At 51.3% G+C, this 13,080-nt stretch overlaps 15 non-coding genes across 15 annotated transcripts; 8 read left to right on the forward strand and 7 right to left on the reverse strand.

The window, feature by feature from the left end:
• Positions 1 to 289: 289 nt before the first annotated feature.
• Positions 290 to 361, forward strand: Trnag-ccc (transfer RNA glycine (anticodon CCC)). The gene has a single exon. It is a non-coding gene; the product is annotated as a tRNA-Gly (tRNA).
• A 1,018-nt stretch (positions 362 to 1,379) lies between these two features.
• Trnae-uuc (transfer RNA glutamic acid (anticodon UUC)) lies at positions 1,380 to 1,451 on the reverse strand. The gene has a single exon. It is a non-coding gene; the product is annotated as a tRNA-Glu (tRNA).
• Positions 1,452 to 2,065: 614 nt separating this feature from the next.
• Positions 2,066 to 2,137, forward strand: Trnag-ccc (transfer RNA glycine (anticodon CCC)). Its single transcript has one exon. It is a non-coding gene; the product is annotated as a tRNA-Gly (tRNA).
• Positions 2,138 to 3,155: 1,018 nt separating this feature from the next.
• Trnae-uuc (transfer RNA glutamic acid (anticodon UUC)) lies at positions 3,156 to 3,227 on the reverse strand. Its single transcript has one exon. It is a non-coding gene; the product is annotated as a tRNA-Glu (tRNA).
• A 614-nt stretch (positions 3,228 to 3,841) lies between these two features.
• Positions 3,842 to 3,913, forward strand: Trnag-ccc (transfer RNA glycine (anticodon CCC)). Its single transcript has one exon. It is a non-coding gene; the product is annotated as a tRNA-Gly (tRNA).
• A 1,018-nt stretch (positions 3,914 to 4,931) lies between these two features.
• On the reverse strand, positions 4,932 to 5,003 carry Trnae-uuc (transfer RNA glutamic acid (anticodon UUC)). The gene has a single exon. It is a non-coding gene; the product is annotated as a tRNA-Glu (tRNA).
• A 614-nt stretch (positions 5,004 to 5,617) lies between these two features.
• On the forward strand, positions 5,618 to 5,689 carry Trnag-ccc (transfer RNA glycine (anticodon CCC)). The gene has a single exon. It is a non-coding gene; the product is annotated as a tRNA-Gly (tRNA).
• A 1,018-nt stretch (positions 5,690 to 6,707) lies between these two features.
• Positions 6,708 to 6,779, reverse strand: Trnae-uuc (transfer RNA glutamic acid (anticodon UUC)). Its single transcript has one exon. It is a non-coding gene; the product is annotated as a tRNA-Glu (tRNA).
• A 614-nt stretch (positions 6,780 to 7,393) lies between these two features.
• On the forward strand, positions 7,394 to 7,465 carry Trnag-ccc (transfer RNA glycine (anticodon CCC)). The gene has a single exon. It is a non-coding gene; the product is annotated as a tRNA-Gly (tRNA).
• A 1,018-nt stretch (positions 7,466 to 8,483) lies between these two features.
• Positions 8,484 to 8,555, reverse strand: Trnae-uuc (transfer RNA glutamic acid (anticodon UUC)). Its single transcript has one exon. It is a non-coding gene; the product is annotated as a tRNA-Glu (tRNA).
• A 615-nt stretch (positions 8,556 to 9,170) lies between these two features.
• Positions 9,171 to 9,242, forward strand: Trnag-ccc (transfer RNA glycine (anticodon CCC)). The gene has a single exon. It is a non-coding gene; the product is annotated as a tRNA-Gly (tRNA).
• Positions 9,243 to 10,260: 1,018 nt separating this feature from the next.
• Positions 10,261 to 10,332, reverse strand: Trnae-uuc (transfer RNA glutamic acid (anticodon UUC)). Its single transcript has one exon. It is a non-coding gene; the product is annotated as a tRNA-Glu (tRNA).
• A 614-nt stretch (positions 10,333 to 10,946) lies between these two features.
• Positions 10,947 to 11,018, forward strand: Trnag-ccc (transfer RNA glycine (anticodon CCC)). The gene has a single exon. It is a non-coding gene; the product is annotated as a tRNA-Gly (tRNA).
• Positions 11,019 to 12,036: 1,018 nt separating this feature from the next.
• On the reverse strand, positions 12,037 to 12,108 carry Trnae-uuc (transfer RNA glutamic acid (anticodon UUC)). Its single transcript has one exon. It is a non-coding gene; the product is annotated as a tRNA-Glu (tRNA).
• A 615-nt stretch (positions 12,109 to 12,723) lies between these two features.
• Positions 12,724 to 12,795, forward strand: Trnag-ccc (transfer RNA glycine (anticodon CCC)). Its single transcript has one exon. It is a non-coding gene; the product is annotated as a tRNA-Gly (tRNA).
• Positions 12,796 to 13,080: the final 285 nt, after the last annotated feature.

Below are 13,080 nucleotides of genomic sequence, written 5' to 3' on the forward strand. Positions count from 1 at the left end.
AGGACACGCGCTGCCCACTGCGCCAGGGAGGCACACAGGAATACTCGCCACCGCCAGCCTCACTAAGTAGTTCTAATTTCAGAATTCGTTTCCCACCATGCCGAACACGAAAGGGTGGACTTCTCAGCGGAAGTCAATCCTGCGTCTAGTTACGGTGCCTCGCCCTGGAAGCAGCGTGGCAAAGCGTTCGGATGTGCTGGCGGGCAGGGCGCCTGCAGCAGATTCGCTTCGGCCTCTGGTGGCAGCAGGGGCGGCAACGGATCACGACACACGAAGCCTGCAGCGCAGTGCGGTGGTGGTGTAACGGTCAGCATGGTTGCTTCCCAAGCAGTTGATCCGGGTTCGATTCTCGGCCACCGCAGGAGCATTGTCATTTTTGCCTAGCGCAATAGTGTGTGTTCAACACCATGCGATCCTCGAAATTGCCAAGTGTCGCGGCACAAGTAGTATCTGCTCGTCTCTCGCCTCGTTCCAGCTAAGTGGGTGGGTCCTTCAGTTGATTTCACTTCATCGTGTGTCGACTTGGCCCGACTTTGCTCGACTGCCGCTCGCTGCCGCTAGGCAGTGGGGCCGATATGACAGGAGAAGTACGACAATCGGCTGCGAGAAATAAGGTAATCAAGAGTACCTTTCCTTTTCAATACGAAAAGCTAAATTTTCATTTACAAATTTCGGAAATCTCACTGCTTCGCTACGGTGTTATCTACGATATTTGAGAAATTCTCTGTGGATTCGTACGGTTGTGTTATTGCCAAAGTCGTTCTGGCACTTAACTTGCGCTCTTTTTGGCAAACAACCTCTTTAAATTACGTTAACGAACATATGATCCAAAATTTAAATTGCTGAGGGACGCATCATAGCACAACAACACTGTAACACAAAAGGGGGAGGGTGGGGGTGAAAGTGGAAAGGTCCAATAGCACGCAGAGTTCCCGCCCATCACCCATCTAATCACTAGCCACGCCCACCTCTGCTTAACTTCATTAATCGAAAGGGAGCCGGCCGTTGACGACAACTGAGTGAAACGTTCAGACTTGTAGCTCGATGTGCAGGTAGTTTTGGAATCTGCCTCGCAGAGTCTCGCAGGAGACTGCATTTCCTATTAGCGAAGAAAATGGAATGGCCTGTGGAGTGATCGAACCCATGACCGTGTTACTAGCACGACGCTATAGCCCACTGAGCTAACGGGCCACGCAACACTGTCGCATCAGCAGTCCAAAACCATCTCCTCTTCCTTCTAAGCGGTCCGCCATTCACGTGAGCATGTATCTCTTTTTCTTGACTTTCTCTCACCTTATACATGGAACCCAGAGCAGCAACACCACGAAGACGAAAAACGGCCGTCAGACGTTTCCTCATCCCAGCCCAGAAAATTCACATTCCGGTACCGGGAATCGAACCCGGGCCTCCTGGGTGAAAGCCAGGTATCCTAGCCACTAGACCATACCGGACATACTTCAAGGATCCACTACGTGTGTTTGCTTCCAGAAATACTTCTCCTGCACGCAACTTTACTGCCGAATCTGGCGCCAACGCTGAACTCTGTCCGCCGCCCAAGTCATACTACACAAACATCGCTTTCAGTCTCGAGTGCAACTAGCAAAACTGTAATTAGTAATAACTGGAAACAAACACTCTCACGTTGACGCAAAGAAGCCTAGGTGGTAATAAACGGCATATACGGCCTTACCTCGCAAAAGCTATGCTGTGCGTTTCACCGTCGTGGAGAGAAAATGAGATGGCTGAGGTGAGGATCGAACGTACGCCCGTAAGAAGAGGACACGCGCTGCCCACTGCGCCAGGGAGGCACACAGGAATACTCGCCACCGCCAGCCTCACTAAGTAGTTCTAATTTCAGAATTCGTTTCCCACCATGCCGAACACGAAAGGGTGGACTTCTCAGCGGAAGTCAATCCTGCGTCTAGTTACGGTGCCTCGCCCTGGAAGCAGCGTGGCAAAGCGTTCGGATGTGCTGGCGGGCAGGGCGCCTGCAGCAGATTCGCTTCGGCCTCTGGTGGCAGCAGGGGCGGCAACGGATCACGACACACGAAGCCTGCAGCGCAGTGCGGTGGTGGTGTAACGGTCAGCATGGTTGCTTCCCAAGCAGTTGATCCGGGTTCGATTCTCGGCCACCGCAGGAGCATTGTCATTTTTGCCTAGCGCAATAGTGTGTGTTCAACACCATGCGATCCTCGAAATTGCCAAGTGTCGCGGCACAAGTAGTATCTGCTCGTCTCTCGCCTCGTTCCAGCTAAGTGGGTGGGTCCTTCAGTTGATTTCACTTCATCGTGTGTCGACTTGGCCCGACTTTGCTCGACTGCCGCTCGCTGCCGCTAGGCAGTGGGGCCGATATGACAGGAGAAGTACGACAATCGGCTGCGAGAAATAAGGTAATCAAGAGTACCTTTCCTTTTCAATACGAAAAGCTAAATTTTCATTTACAAATTTCGGAAATCTCACTGCTTCGCTACGGTGTTATCTACGATATTTGAGAAATTCTCTGTGGATTCGTACGGTTGTGTTATTGCCAAAGTCGTTCTGGCACTTAACTTGCGCTCTTTTTGGCAAACAACCTCTTTAAATTACGTTAACGAACATATGATCCAAAATTTAAATTGCTGAGGGACGCATCATAGCACAACAACACTGTAACACAAAAGGGGGAGGGTGGGGGTGAAAGTGGAAAGGTCCAATAGCACGCAGAGTTCCCGCCCATCACCCATCTAATCACTAGCCACGCCCACCTCTGCTTAACTTCATTAATCGAAAGGGAGCCGGCCGTTGACGACAACTGAGTGAAACGTTCAGACTTGTAGCTCGATGTGCAGGTAGTTTTGGAATCTGCCTCGCAGAGTCTCGCAGGAGACTGCATTTCCTATTAGCGAAGAAAATGGAATGGCCTGTGGAGTGATCGAACCCATGACCGTGTTACTAGCACGACGCTATAGCCCACTGAGCTAACGGGCCACGCAACACTGTCGCATCAGCAGTCCAAAACCATCTCCTCTTCCTTCTAAGCGGTCCGCCATTCACGTGAGCATGTATCTCTTTTTCTTGACTTTCTCTCACCTTATACATGGAACCCAGAGCAGCAACACCACGAAGACGAAAAACGGCCGTCAGACGTTTCCTCATCCCAGCCCAGAAAATTCACATTCCGGTACCGGGAATCGAACCCGGGCCTCCTGGGTGAAAGCCAGGTATCCTAGCCACTAGACCATACCGGACATACTTCAAGGATCCACTACGTGTGTTTGCTTCCAGAAATACTTCTCCTGCACGCAACTTTACTGCCGAATCTGGCGCCAACGCTGAACTCTGTCCGCCGCCCAAGTCATACTACACAAACATCGCTTTCAGTCTCGAGTGCAACTAGCAAAACTGTAATTAGTAATAACTGGAAACAAACACTCTCACGTTGACGCAAAGAAGCCTAGGTGGTAATAAACGGCATATACGGCCTTACCTCGCAAAAGCTATGCTGTGCGTTTCACCGTCGTGGAGAGAAAATGAGATGGCTGAGGTGAGGATCGAACGTACGCCCGTAAGAAGAGGACACGCGCTGCCCACTGCGCCAGGGAGGCACACAGGAATACTCGCCACCGCCAGCCTCACTAAGTAGTTCTAATTTCAGAATTCGTTTCCCACCATGCCGAACACGAAAGGGTGGACTTCTCAGCGGAAGTCAATCCTGCGTCTAGTTACGGTGCCTCGCCCTGGAAGCAGCGTGGCAAAGCGTTCGGATGTGCTGGCGGGCAGGGCGCCTGCAGCAGATTCGCTTCGGCCTCTGGTGGCAGCAGGGGCGGCAACGGATCACGACACACGAAGCCTGCAGCGCAGTGCGGTGGTGGTGTAACGGTCAGCATGGTTGCTTCCCAAGCAGTTGATCCGGGTTCGATTCTCGGCCACCGCAGGAGCATTGTCATTTTTGCCTAGCGCAATAGTGTGTGTTCAACACCATGCGATCCTCGAAATTGCCAAGTGTCGCGGCACAAGTAGTATCTGCTCGTCTCTCGCCTCGTTCCAGCTAAGTGGGTGGGTCCTTCAGTTGATTTCACTTCATCGTGTGTCGACTTGGCCCGACTTTGCTCGACTGCCGCTCGCTGCCGCTAGGCAGTGGGGCCGATATGACAGGAGAAGTACGACAATCGGCTGCGAGAAATAAGGTAATCAAGAGTACCTTTCCTTTTCAATACGAAAAGCTAAATTTTCATTTACAAATTTCGGAAATCTCACTGCTTCGCTACGGTGTTATCTACGATATTTGAGAAATTCTCTGTGGATTCGTACGGTTGTGTTATTGCCAAAGTCGTTCTGGCACTTAACTTGCGCTCTTTTTGGCAAACAACCTCTTTAAATTACGTTAACGAACATATGATCCAAAATTTAAATTGCTGAGGGACGCATCATAGCACAACAACACTGTAACACAAAAGGGGGAGGGTGGGGGTGAAAGTGGAAAGGTCCAATAGCACGCAGAGTTCCCGCCCATCACCCATCTAATCACTAGCCACGCCCACCTCTGCTTAACTTCATTAATCGAAAGGGAGCCGGCCGTTGACGACAACTGAGTGAAACGTTCAGACTTGTAGCTCGATGTGCAGGTAGTTTTGGAATCTGCCTCGCAGAGTCTCGCAGGAGACTGCATTTCCTATTAGCGAAGAAAATGGAATGGCCTGTGGAGTGATCGAACCCATGACCGTGTTACTAGCACGACGCTATAGCCCACTGAGCTAACGGGCCACGCAACACTGTCGCATCAGCAGTCCAAAACCATCTCCTCTTCCTTCTAAGCGGTCCGCCATTCACGTGAGCATGTATCTCTTTTTCTTGACTTTCTCTCACCTTATACATGGAACCCAGAGCAGCAACACCACGAAGACGAAAAACGGCCGTCAGACGTTTCCTCATCCCAGCCCAGAAAATTCACATTCCGGTACCGGGAATCGAACCCGGGCCTCCTGGGTGAAAGCCAGGTATCCTAGCCACTAGACCATACCGGACATACTTCAAGGATCCACTACGTGTGTTTGCTTCCAGAAATACTTCTCCTGCACGCAACTTTACTGCCGAATCTGGCGCCAACGCTGAACTCTGTCCGCCGCCCAAGTCATACTACACAAACATCGCTTTCAGTCTCGAGTGCAACTAGCAAAACTGTAATTAGTAATAACTGGAAACAAACACTCTCACGTTGACGCAAAGAAGCCTAGGTGGTAATAAACGGCATATACGGCCTTACCTCGCAAAAGCTATGCTGTGCGTTTCACCGTCGTGGAGAGAAAATGAGATGGCTGAGGTGAGGATCGAACGTACGCCCGTAAGAAGAGGACACGCGCTGCCCACTGCGCCAGGGAGGCACACAGGAATACTCGCCACCGCCAGCCTCACTAAGTAGTTCTAATTTCAGAATTCGTTTCCCACCATGCCGAACACGAAAGGGTGGACTTCTCAGCGGAAGTCAATCCTGCGTCTAGTTACGGTGCCTCGCCCTGGAAGCAGCGTGGCAAAGCGTTCGGATGTGCTGGCGGGCAGGGCGCCTGCAGCAGATTCGCTTCGGCCTCTGGTGGCAGCAGGGGCGGCAACGGATCACGACACACGAAGCCTGCAGCGCAGTGCGGTGGTGGTGTAACGGTCAGCATGGTTGCTTCCCAAGCAGTTGATCCGGGTTCGATTCTCGGCCACCGCAGGAGCATTGTCATTTTTGCCTAGCGCAATAGTGTGTGTTCAACACCATGCGATCCTCGAAATTGCCAAGTGTCGCGGCACAAGTAGTATCTGCTCGTCTCTCGCCTCGTTCCAGCTAAGTGGGTGGGTCCTTCAGTTGATTTCACTTCATCGTGTGTCGACTTGGCCCGACTTTGCTCGACTGCCGCTCGCTGCCGCTCGGCAGTGGGGCCGATATGACAGGAGAAGTACGACAATCGGCTGCGAGAAATAAGGTAATCAAGAGTACCTTTCCTTTTCAATACGAAAAGCTAAATTTTCATTTACAAATTTCGGAAATCTCACTGCTTCGCTACGGTGTTATCTACGATATTTGAGAAATTCTCTGTGGATTCGTACGGTTGTGTTATTGCCAAAGTCGTTCTGGCACTTAACTTGCGCTCTTTTTGGCAAACAAGCTCTTTAAATTACGTTAACGAACATATGATCCAAAATTTAAATTGCTGAGGGACGCATCATAGCACAACAACACTGTAACACAAAAGGGGGAGGGTGGGGGTGAAAGTGGAAAGGTCCAATAGCACGCAGAGTTCCCGCCCATCACCCATCTAATCACTAGCCACGCCCACCTCTGCTTAACTTCATTAATCGAAAGGGAGCCGGCCGTTGACGACAACTGAGTGAAACGTTCAGACTTGTAGCTCGATGTGCAGGTAGTTTTGGAATCTGCCTCGCAGAGTCTCGCAGGAGACTGCATTTCCTATTAGCGAAGAAAATGGAATGGCCTGTGGAGGGATCGAACCCATGACCGTGTTACTAGCACGACGCTATAGCCCACTGAGCTAACGGGCCACGCAACACTGTCGCATCAGCAGTCCAAAACCATCTCCTCTTCCTTCTAAGCGGTCCGCCATTCACGTGAGCATGTATCTCTTTTTCTTGACTTTCTCTCACCTTATACATGGAACCCAGAGCAGCAACACCACGAAGACGAAAAACGGCCGTCAGACGTTTCCTCATCCCAGCCCAGAAAATTCACATTCCGGTACCGGGAATCGAACCCGGGCCTCCTGGGTGAAAGCCAGGTATCCTAGCCACTAGACCATACCGGACATACTTCAAGGATCCACTACGTGTGTTTGCTTCCAGAAATACTTCTCCTGCACGCAACTTTACTGCCGAATCTGGCGCCAACGCTGAACTCTGTCCGCCGCCCAAGTCATACTACACAAACATCGCTTTCAGTCTCGAGTGCAACTAGCAAAACTGTAATTAGTAATAACTGGAAACAAACACTCTCACGTTGACGCAAAGAAGCCTAGGTGGTAATAAACGGCATATACGGCCTTACCTCGCAAAAGCTATGCTGTGCGTTTCACCGTCGTGGAGAGAAAATGAGATGGCTGAGGTGAGGATCGAACGTACGCCCGTAAGAAGAGGACACGCGCTGCCCACTGCGCCAGGGAGGCACACAGGAATACTCGCCACCGCCAGCCTCACTAAGTAGTTCTAATTTCAGAATTCGTTTCCCACCATGCCGAACACGAAAGGGTGGACTTCTCAGCGGAAGTCAATCCTGCGTCTAGTTACGGTGCCTCGCCCTGGAAGCAGCGTGGCAAAGCGTTCGGATGTGCTGGCGGGCAGGGCGCCTGCAGCAGATTCGCTTCGGCCTCTGGTGGCAGCAGGGGCGGCAACGGATCACGACACACGAAGCCTGCAGCGCAGTGCGGTGGTGGTGTAACGGTCAGCATGGTTGCTTCCCAAGCAGTTGATCCGGGTTCGATTCTCGGCCACCGCAGGAGCATTGTCATTTTTGCCTAGCGCAATAGTGTGTGTTCAACACCATGCGATCCTCGAAATTGCCAAGTGTCGCGGCACAAGTAGTATCTGCTCGTCTCTCGCCTCGTTCCAGCTAAGTGGGTGGGTCCTTCAGTTGATTTCACTTCATCGTGTGTCGACTTGGCCCGACTTTGCTCGACTGCCGCTCGCTGCCGCTCGGCAGTGGGGCCGATATGACAGGAGAAGTACGACAATCGGCTGCGAGAAATAAGGTAATCAAGAGTACCTTTCCTTTTCAATACGAAAAGCTAAATTTTCATTTACAAATTTCGGAAATCTCACTGCTTCGCTACGGTGTTATCTACGATATTTGAGAAATTCTCTGTGGATTCGTACGGTTGTGTTATTGCCAAAGTCGTTCTGGCACTTAACTTGCGCTCTTTTTGGCAAACAAGCTCTTTAAATTACGTTAACGAACATATGATCCAAAATTTAAATTGCTGAGGGACGCATCATAGCACAACAACACTGTAACACAAAAGGGGGAGGGTGGGGGTGAAAGTGGAAAGGTCCAATAGCACGCAGAGTTCCCGCCCATCACCCATCTAATCACTAGCCACGCCCACCTCTGCTTAACTTCATTAATCGAAAGGGAGCCGGCCGTTGACGACAACTGAGTGAAACGTTCAGACTTGTAGCTCGATGTGCAGGTAGTTTTGGAATCTGCCTCGCAGAGTCTCGCAGGAGACTGCATTTCCTATTAGCGAAGAAAATGGAATGGCCTGTGGAGGGATCGAACCCATGACCGTGTTACTAGCACGACGCTATAGCCCACTGAGCTAACGGGCCACGCAACACTGTCGCATCAGCAGTCCAAAACCATCTCCTCTTCCTTCTAAGCGGTCCGCCATTCACGTGAGCATGTATCTCTTTTTCTTGACTTTCTCTCACCTTATACATGGAACCCAGAGCAGCAACACCACGAAGACGAAAAACGGCCGTGAAACGTTTCCTCATCCCAGCCCAGAAAATTCACATTCCGGTACCGGGAATCGAACCCGGGCCTCCTGGGTGAAAGCCAGGTATCCTAGCCACTAGACCATACCGGACATACTTCAAGGATCCACTACGTGTGTTTGCTTCCAGAAATACTTCTCCTGCACGCAACTTTACTGCCGAATCTGGCGCCAACGCTGAACTCTGTCCGCCGCCCAAGTCATACTACACAACACATCGCTTTCAGTCTCGAGTGCAACTAGCAAAACTGTAATTAGTAATAACTGGAAACAAACACTCTCACGTTGACGCAAAGAAGCCTAGGTGGTAATAAACGGCATATACGGCCTTACCTCGCAAAAGCTATGCTGTGCGTTTCACCGTCGTGGAGAGAAAATGAGATGGCTGAGGTGAGGATCGAACGTACGCCCGTAAGAAGAGGACACGCGCTGCCCACTGCGCCAGGGAGGCACACAGGAATACTCGCCACCGCCAGCCTCACTAAGTAGTTCTAATTTCAGAATTCGTTTCCCACCATGCCGAACACGAAAGGGTGGACTTCTCAGCGGAAGTCAATCCTGCGTCTAGTTACGGTGCCTCGCCCTGGAAGCAGCGTGGCAAAGCGTTCGGATGTGCTGGCGGGCAGGGCGCCTGCAGCAGATTCGCTTCGGCCTCTGGTGGCAGCAGGGGCGGCAACGGATCACGACACACGAAGCCTGCAGCGCAGTGCGGTGGTGGTGTAACGGTCAGCATGGTTGCTTCCCAAGCAGTTGATCCGGGTTCGATTCTCGGCCACCGCAGGAGCATTGTCATTTTTGCCTAGCGCAATAGTGTGTGTTCAACACCATGCGATCCTCGAAATTGCCAAGTGTCGCGGCACAAGTAGTATCTGCTCGTCTCTCGCCTCGTTCCAGCTAAGTGGGTGGGTCCTTCAGTTGATTTCACTTCATCGTGTGTCGACTTGGCCCGACTTTGCTCGACTGCCGCTCGCTGCCGCTCGGCAGTGGGGCCGATATGACAGGAGAAGTACGACAATCGGCTGCGAGAAATAAGGTAATCAAGAGTACCTTTCCTTTTCAATACGAAAAGCTAAATTTTCATTTACAAATTTCGGAAATCTCACTGCTTCGCTACGGTGTTATCTACGATATTTGAGAAATTCTCTGTGGATTCGTACGGTTGTGTTATTGCCAAAGTCGTTCTGGCACTTAACTTGCGCTCTTTTTGGCAAACAAGCTCTTTAAATTACGTTAACGAACATATGATCCAAAATTTAAATTGCTGAGGGACGCATCATAGCACAACAACACTGTAACACAAAAGGGGGAGGGTGGGGGTGAAAGTGGAAAGGTCCAATAGCACGCAGAGTTCCCGCCCATCACCCATCTAATCACTAGCCACGCCCACCTCTGCTTAACTTCATTAATCGAAAGGGAGCCGGCCGTTGACGACAACTGAGTGAAACGTTCAGACTTGTAGCTCGATGTGCAGGTAGTTTTGGAATCTGCCTCGCAGAGTCTCGCAGGAGACTGCATTTCCTATTAGCGAAGAAAATGGAATGGCCTGTGGAGGGATCGAACCCATGACCGTGTTACTAGCACGACGCTATAGCCCACTGAGCTAACGGGCCACGCAACACTGTCGCATCAGCAGTCCAAAACCATCTCCTCTTCCTTCTAAGCGGTCCGCCATTCACGTGAGCATGTATCTCTTTTTCTTGACTTTCTCTCACCTTATACATGGAACCCAGAGCAGCAACACCACGAAGACGAAAAACGGCCGTGAGACGTTTCCTCATCCCAGCCCAGAAAATTCACATTCCGGTACCGGGAATCGAACCCGGGCCTCCTGGGTGAAAGCCAGGTATCCTAGCCACTAGACCATACCGGACATACTTCAAGGATCCACTACGTGTGTTTGCTTCCAGAAATACTTCTCCTGCACGCAACTTTACTGCCGAATCTGGCGCCAACGCTGAACTCTGTCCGCCGCCCAAGTCATACTACACAAACATCGCTTTCAGTCTCGAGTGCAACTAGCAAAACTGTAATTAGTAATAACTGGAAACAAACACTCTCACGTTGACGCAAAGAAGCCTAGGTGGTAATAAACGGCATATACGGCCTTACCTCGCAAAAGCTATGCTGTGCGTTTCACCGTCGTGGAGAGAAAATGAGATGGCTGAGGTGAGGATCGAACGTACGCCCGTAAGAAGAGGACACGCGCTGCCCACTGCGCCAGGGAGGCACACAGGAATACTCGCCACCGCCAGCCTCACTAAGTAGTTCTAATTTCAGAATTCGTTTCCCACCATGCCGAACACGAAAGGGTGGACTTCTCAGCGGAAGTCAATCCTGCGTCTAGTTACGGTGCCTCGCCCTGGAAGCAGCGTGGCAAAGCGTTCGGATGTGCTGGCGGGCAGGGCGCCTGCAGCAGATTCGCTTCGGCCTCTGGTGGCAGCAGGGGCGGCAACGGATCACGACACACGAAGCCTGCAGCGCAGTGCGGTGGTGGTGTAACGGTCAGCATGGTTGCTTCCCAAGCAGTTGATCCGGGTTCGATTCTCGGCCACCGCAGGAGCATTGTCATTTTTGCCTAGCGCAATAGTGTGTGTTCAACACCATGCGATCCTCGAAATTGCCAAGTGTCGCGGCACAAGTAGTATCTGCTCGTCTCTCGCCTCGTTCCAGCTAAGTGGGTGGGTCCTTCAGTTGATTTCACTTCATCGTGTGTCGACTTGGCCCGACTTTGCTCGACTGCCGCTCGCTGCCGCTCGGCAGTGGGGCCGATATGACAGGAGAAGTACGACAATCGGCTGCGAGAAATAAGGTAATCAAGAGTACCTTTCCTTTTCAATACGAAAAGCTAAATTTTCATTTACAAATTTCGGAAATCTCACTGCTTCGCTACGGTGTTATCTACGATATTTGAGAAATTCTCTGTGGATTCGTACGGTTGTGTTATTGCCAAAGTCGTTCTGGCACTTAACTTGCGCTCTTTTTGGCAAACAAGCTCTTTAAATTACGTTAACGAACATATGATCCAAAATTTAAATTGCTGAGGGACGCATCATAGCACAACAACACTGTAACACAAAAGGGGGAGGGTGGGGGTGAAAGTGGAAAGGTCCAATAGCACGCAGAGTTCCCGCCCATCACCCATCTAATCACTAGCCACGCCCACCTCTGCTTAACTTCATTAATCGAAAGGGAGCCGGCCGTTGACGACAACTGAGTGAAACGTTCAGACTTGTAGCTCGATGTGCAGGTAGTTTTGGAATCTGCCTCGCAGAGTCTCGCAGGAGACTGCATTTCCTATTAGCGAAGAAAATGGAATGGCCTGTGGAGGGATCGAACCCATGACCGTGTTACTAGCACGACGCTATAGCCCACTGAGCTAACGGGCCACGCAACACTGTCGCATCAGCAGTCCAAAACCATCTCCTCTTCCTTCTAAGCGGTCCGCCATTCACGTGAGCATGTATCTCTTTTTCTTGACTTTCTCTCACCTTATACATGGAACCCAGAGCAGCAACACCACGAAGACGAAAAACGGCCGTGAAACGTTTCCTCATCCCAGCCCAGAAAATTCACATTCCGGTACCGGGAATCGAACCCGGGCCTCCTGGGTGAAAGCCAGGTATCCTAGCCACTAGACCATACCGGACATACTTCAAGGATCCACTACGTGTGTTTGCTTCCAGAAATACTTCTCCTGCACGCAACTTTACTGCCGAATCTGGCGCCAACGCTGAACTCTGTCCGCCGCCCAAGTCATACTACACAACACATCGCTTTCAGTCTCGAGTGCAACTAGCAAAACTGTAATTAGTAATAACTGGAAACAAACACTCTCACGTTGACGCAAAGAAGCCTAGGTGGTAATAAACGGCATATACGGCCTTACCTCGCAAAAGCTATGCTGTGCGTTTCACCGTCGTGGAGAGAAAATGAGATGGCTGAGGTGAGGATCGAACGTACGCCCGTAAGAAGAGGACACGCGCTGCCCACTGCGCCAGGGAGGCACACAGGAATACTCGCCACCGCCAGCCTCACTAAGTAGTTCTAATTTCAGAATTCGTTTCCCACCATGCCGAACACGAAAGGGTGGACTTCTCAGCGGAAGTCAATCCTGCGTCTAGTTACGGTGCCTCGCCCTGGAAGCAGCGTGGCAAAGCGTTCGGATGTGCTGGCGGGCAGGGCGCCTGCAGCAGATTCGCTTCGGCCTCTGGTGGCAGCAGGGGCGGCAACGGATCACGACACACGAAGCCTGCAGCGCAGTGCGGTGGTGGTGTAACGGTCAGCATGGTTGCTTCCCAAGCAGTTGATCCGGGTTCGATTCTCGGCCACCGCAGGAGCATTGTCATTTTTGCCTAGCGCAATAGTGTGTGTTCAACACCATGCGATCCTCGAAATTGCCAAGTGTCGCGGCACAAGTAGTATCTGCTCGTCTCTCGCCTCGTTCCAGCTAAGTGGGTGGGTCCTTCAGTTGATTTCACTTCATCGTGTGTCGACTTGGCCCGACTTTGCTCGACTGCCGCTCGCTGCCGCTCGGCAGTGGGGCCGATATGACAGGAGAAGTACGACAATCGGCTGCGAGAAATAAGGTAATCAAGAGTACCTTTCCTTTTCAATACGA

The sequence above is a fragment of the Schistocerca nitens genome, unplaced genomic scaffold (genome assembly GCF_023898315.1).
Source record: "Schistocerca nitens isolate TAMUIC-IGC-003100 unplaced genomic scaffold, iqSchNite1.1 HiC_scaffold_352, whole genome shotgun sequence".
Lineage (NCBI taxonomy): Eukaryota > Metazoa > Arthropoda > Insecta > Orthoptera > Acrididae > Schistocerca > Schistocerca nitens.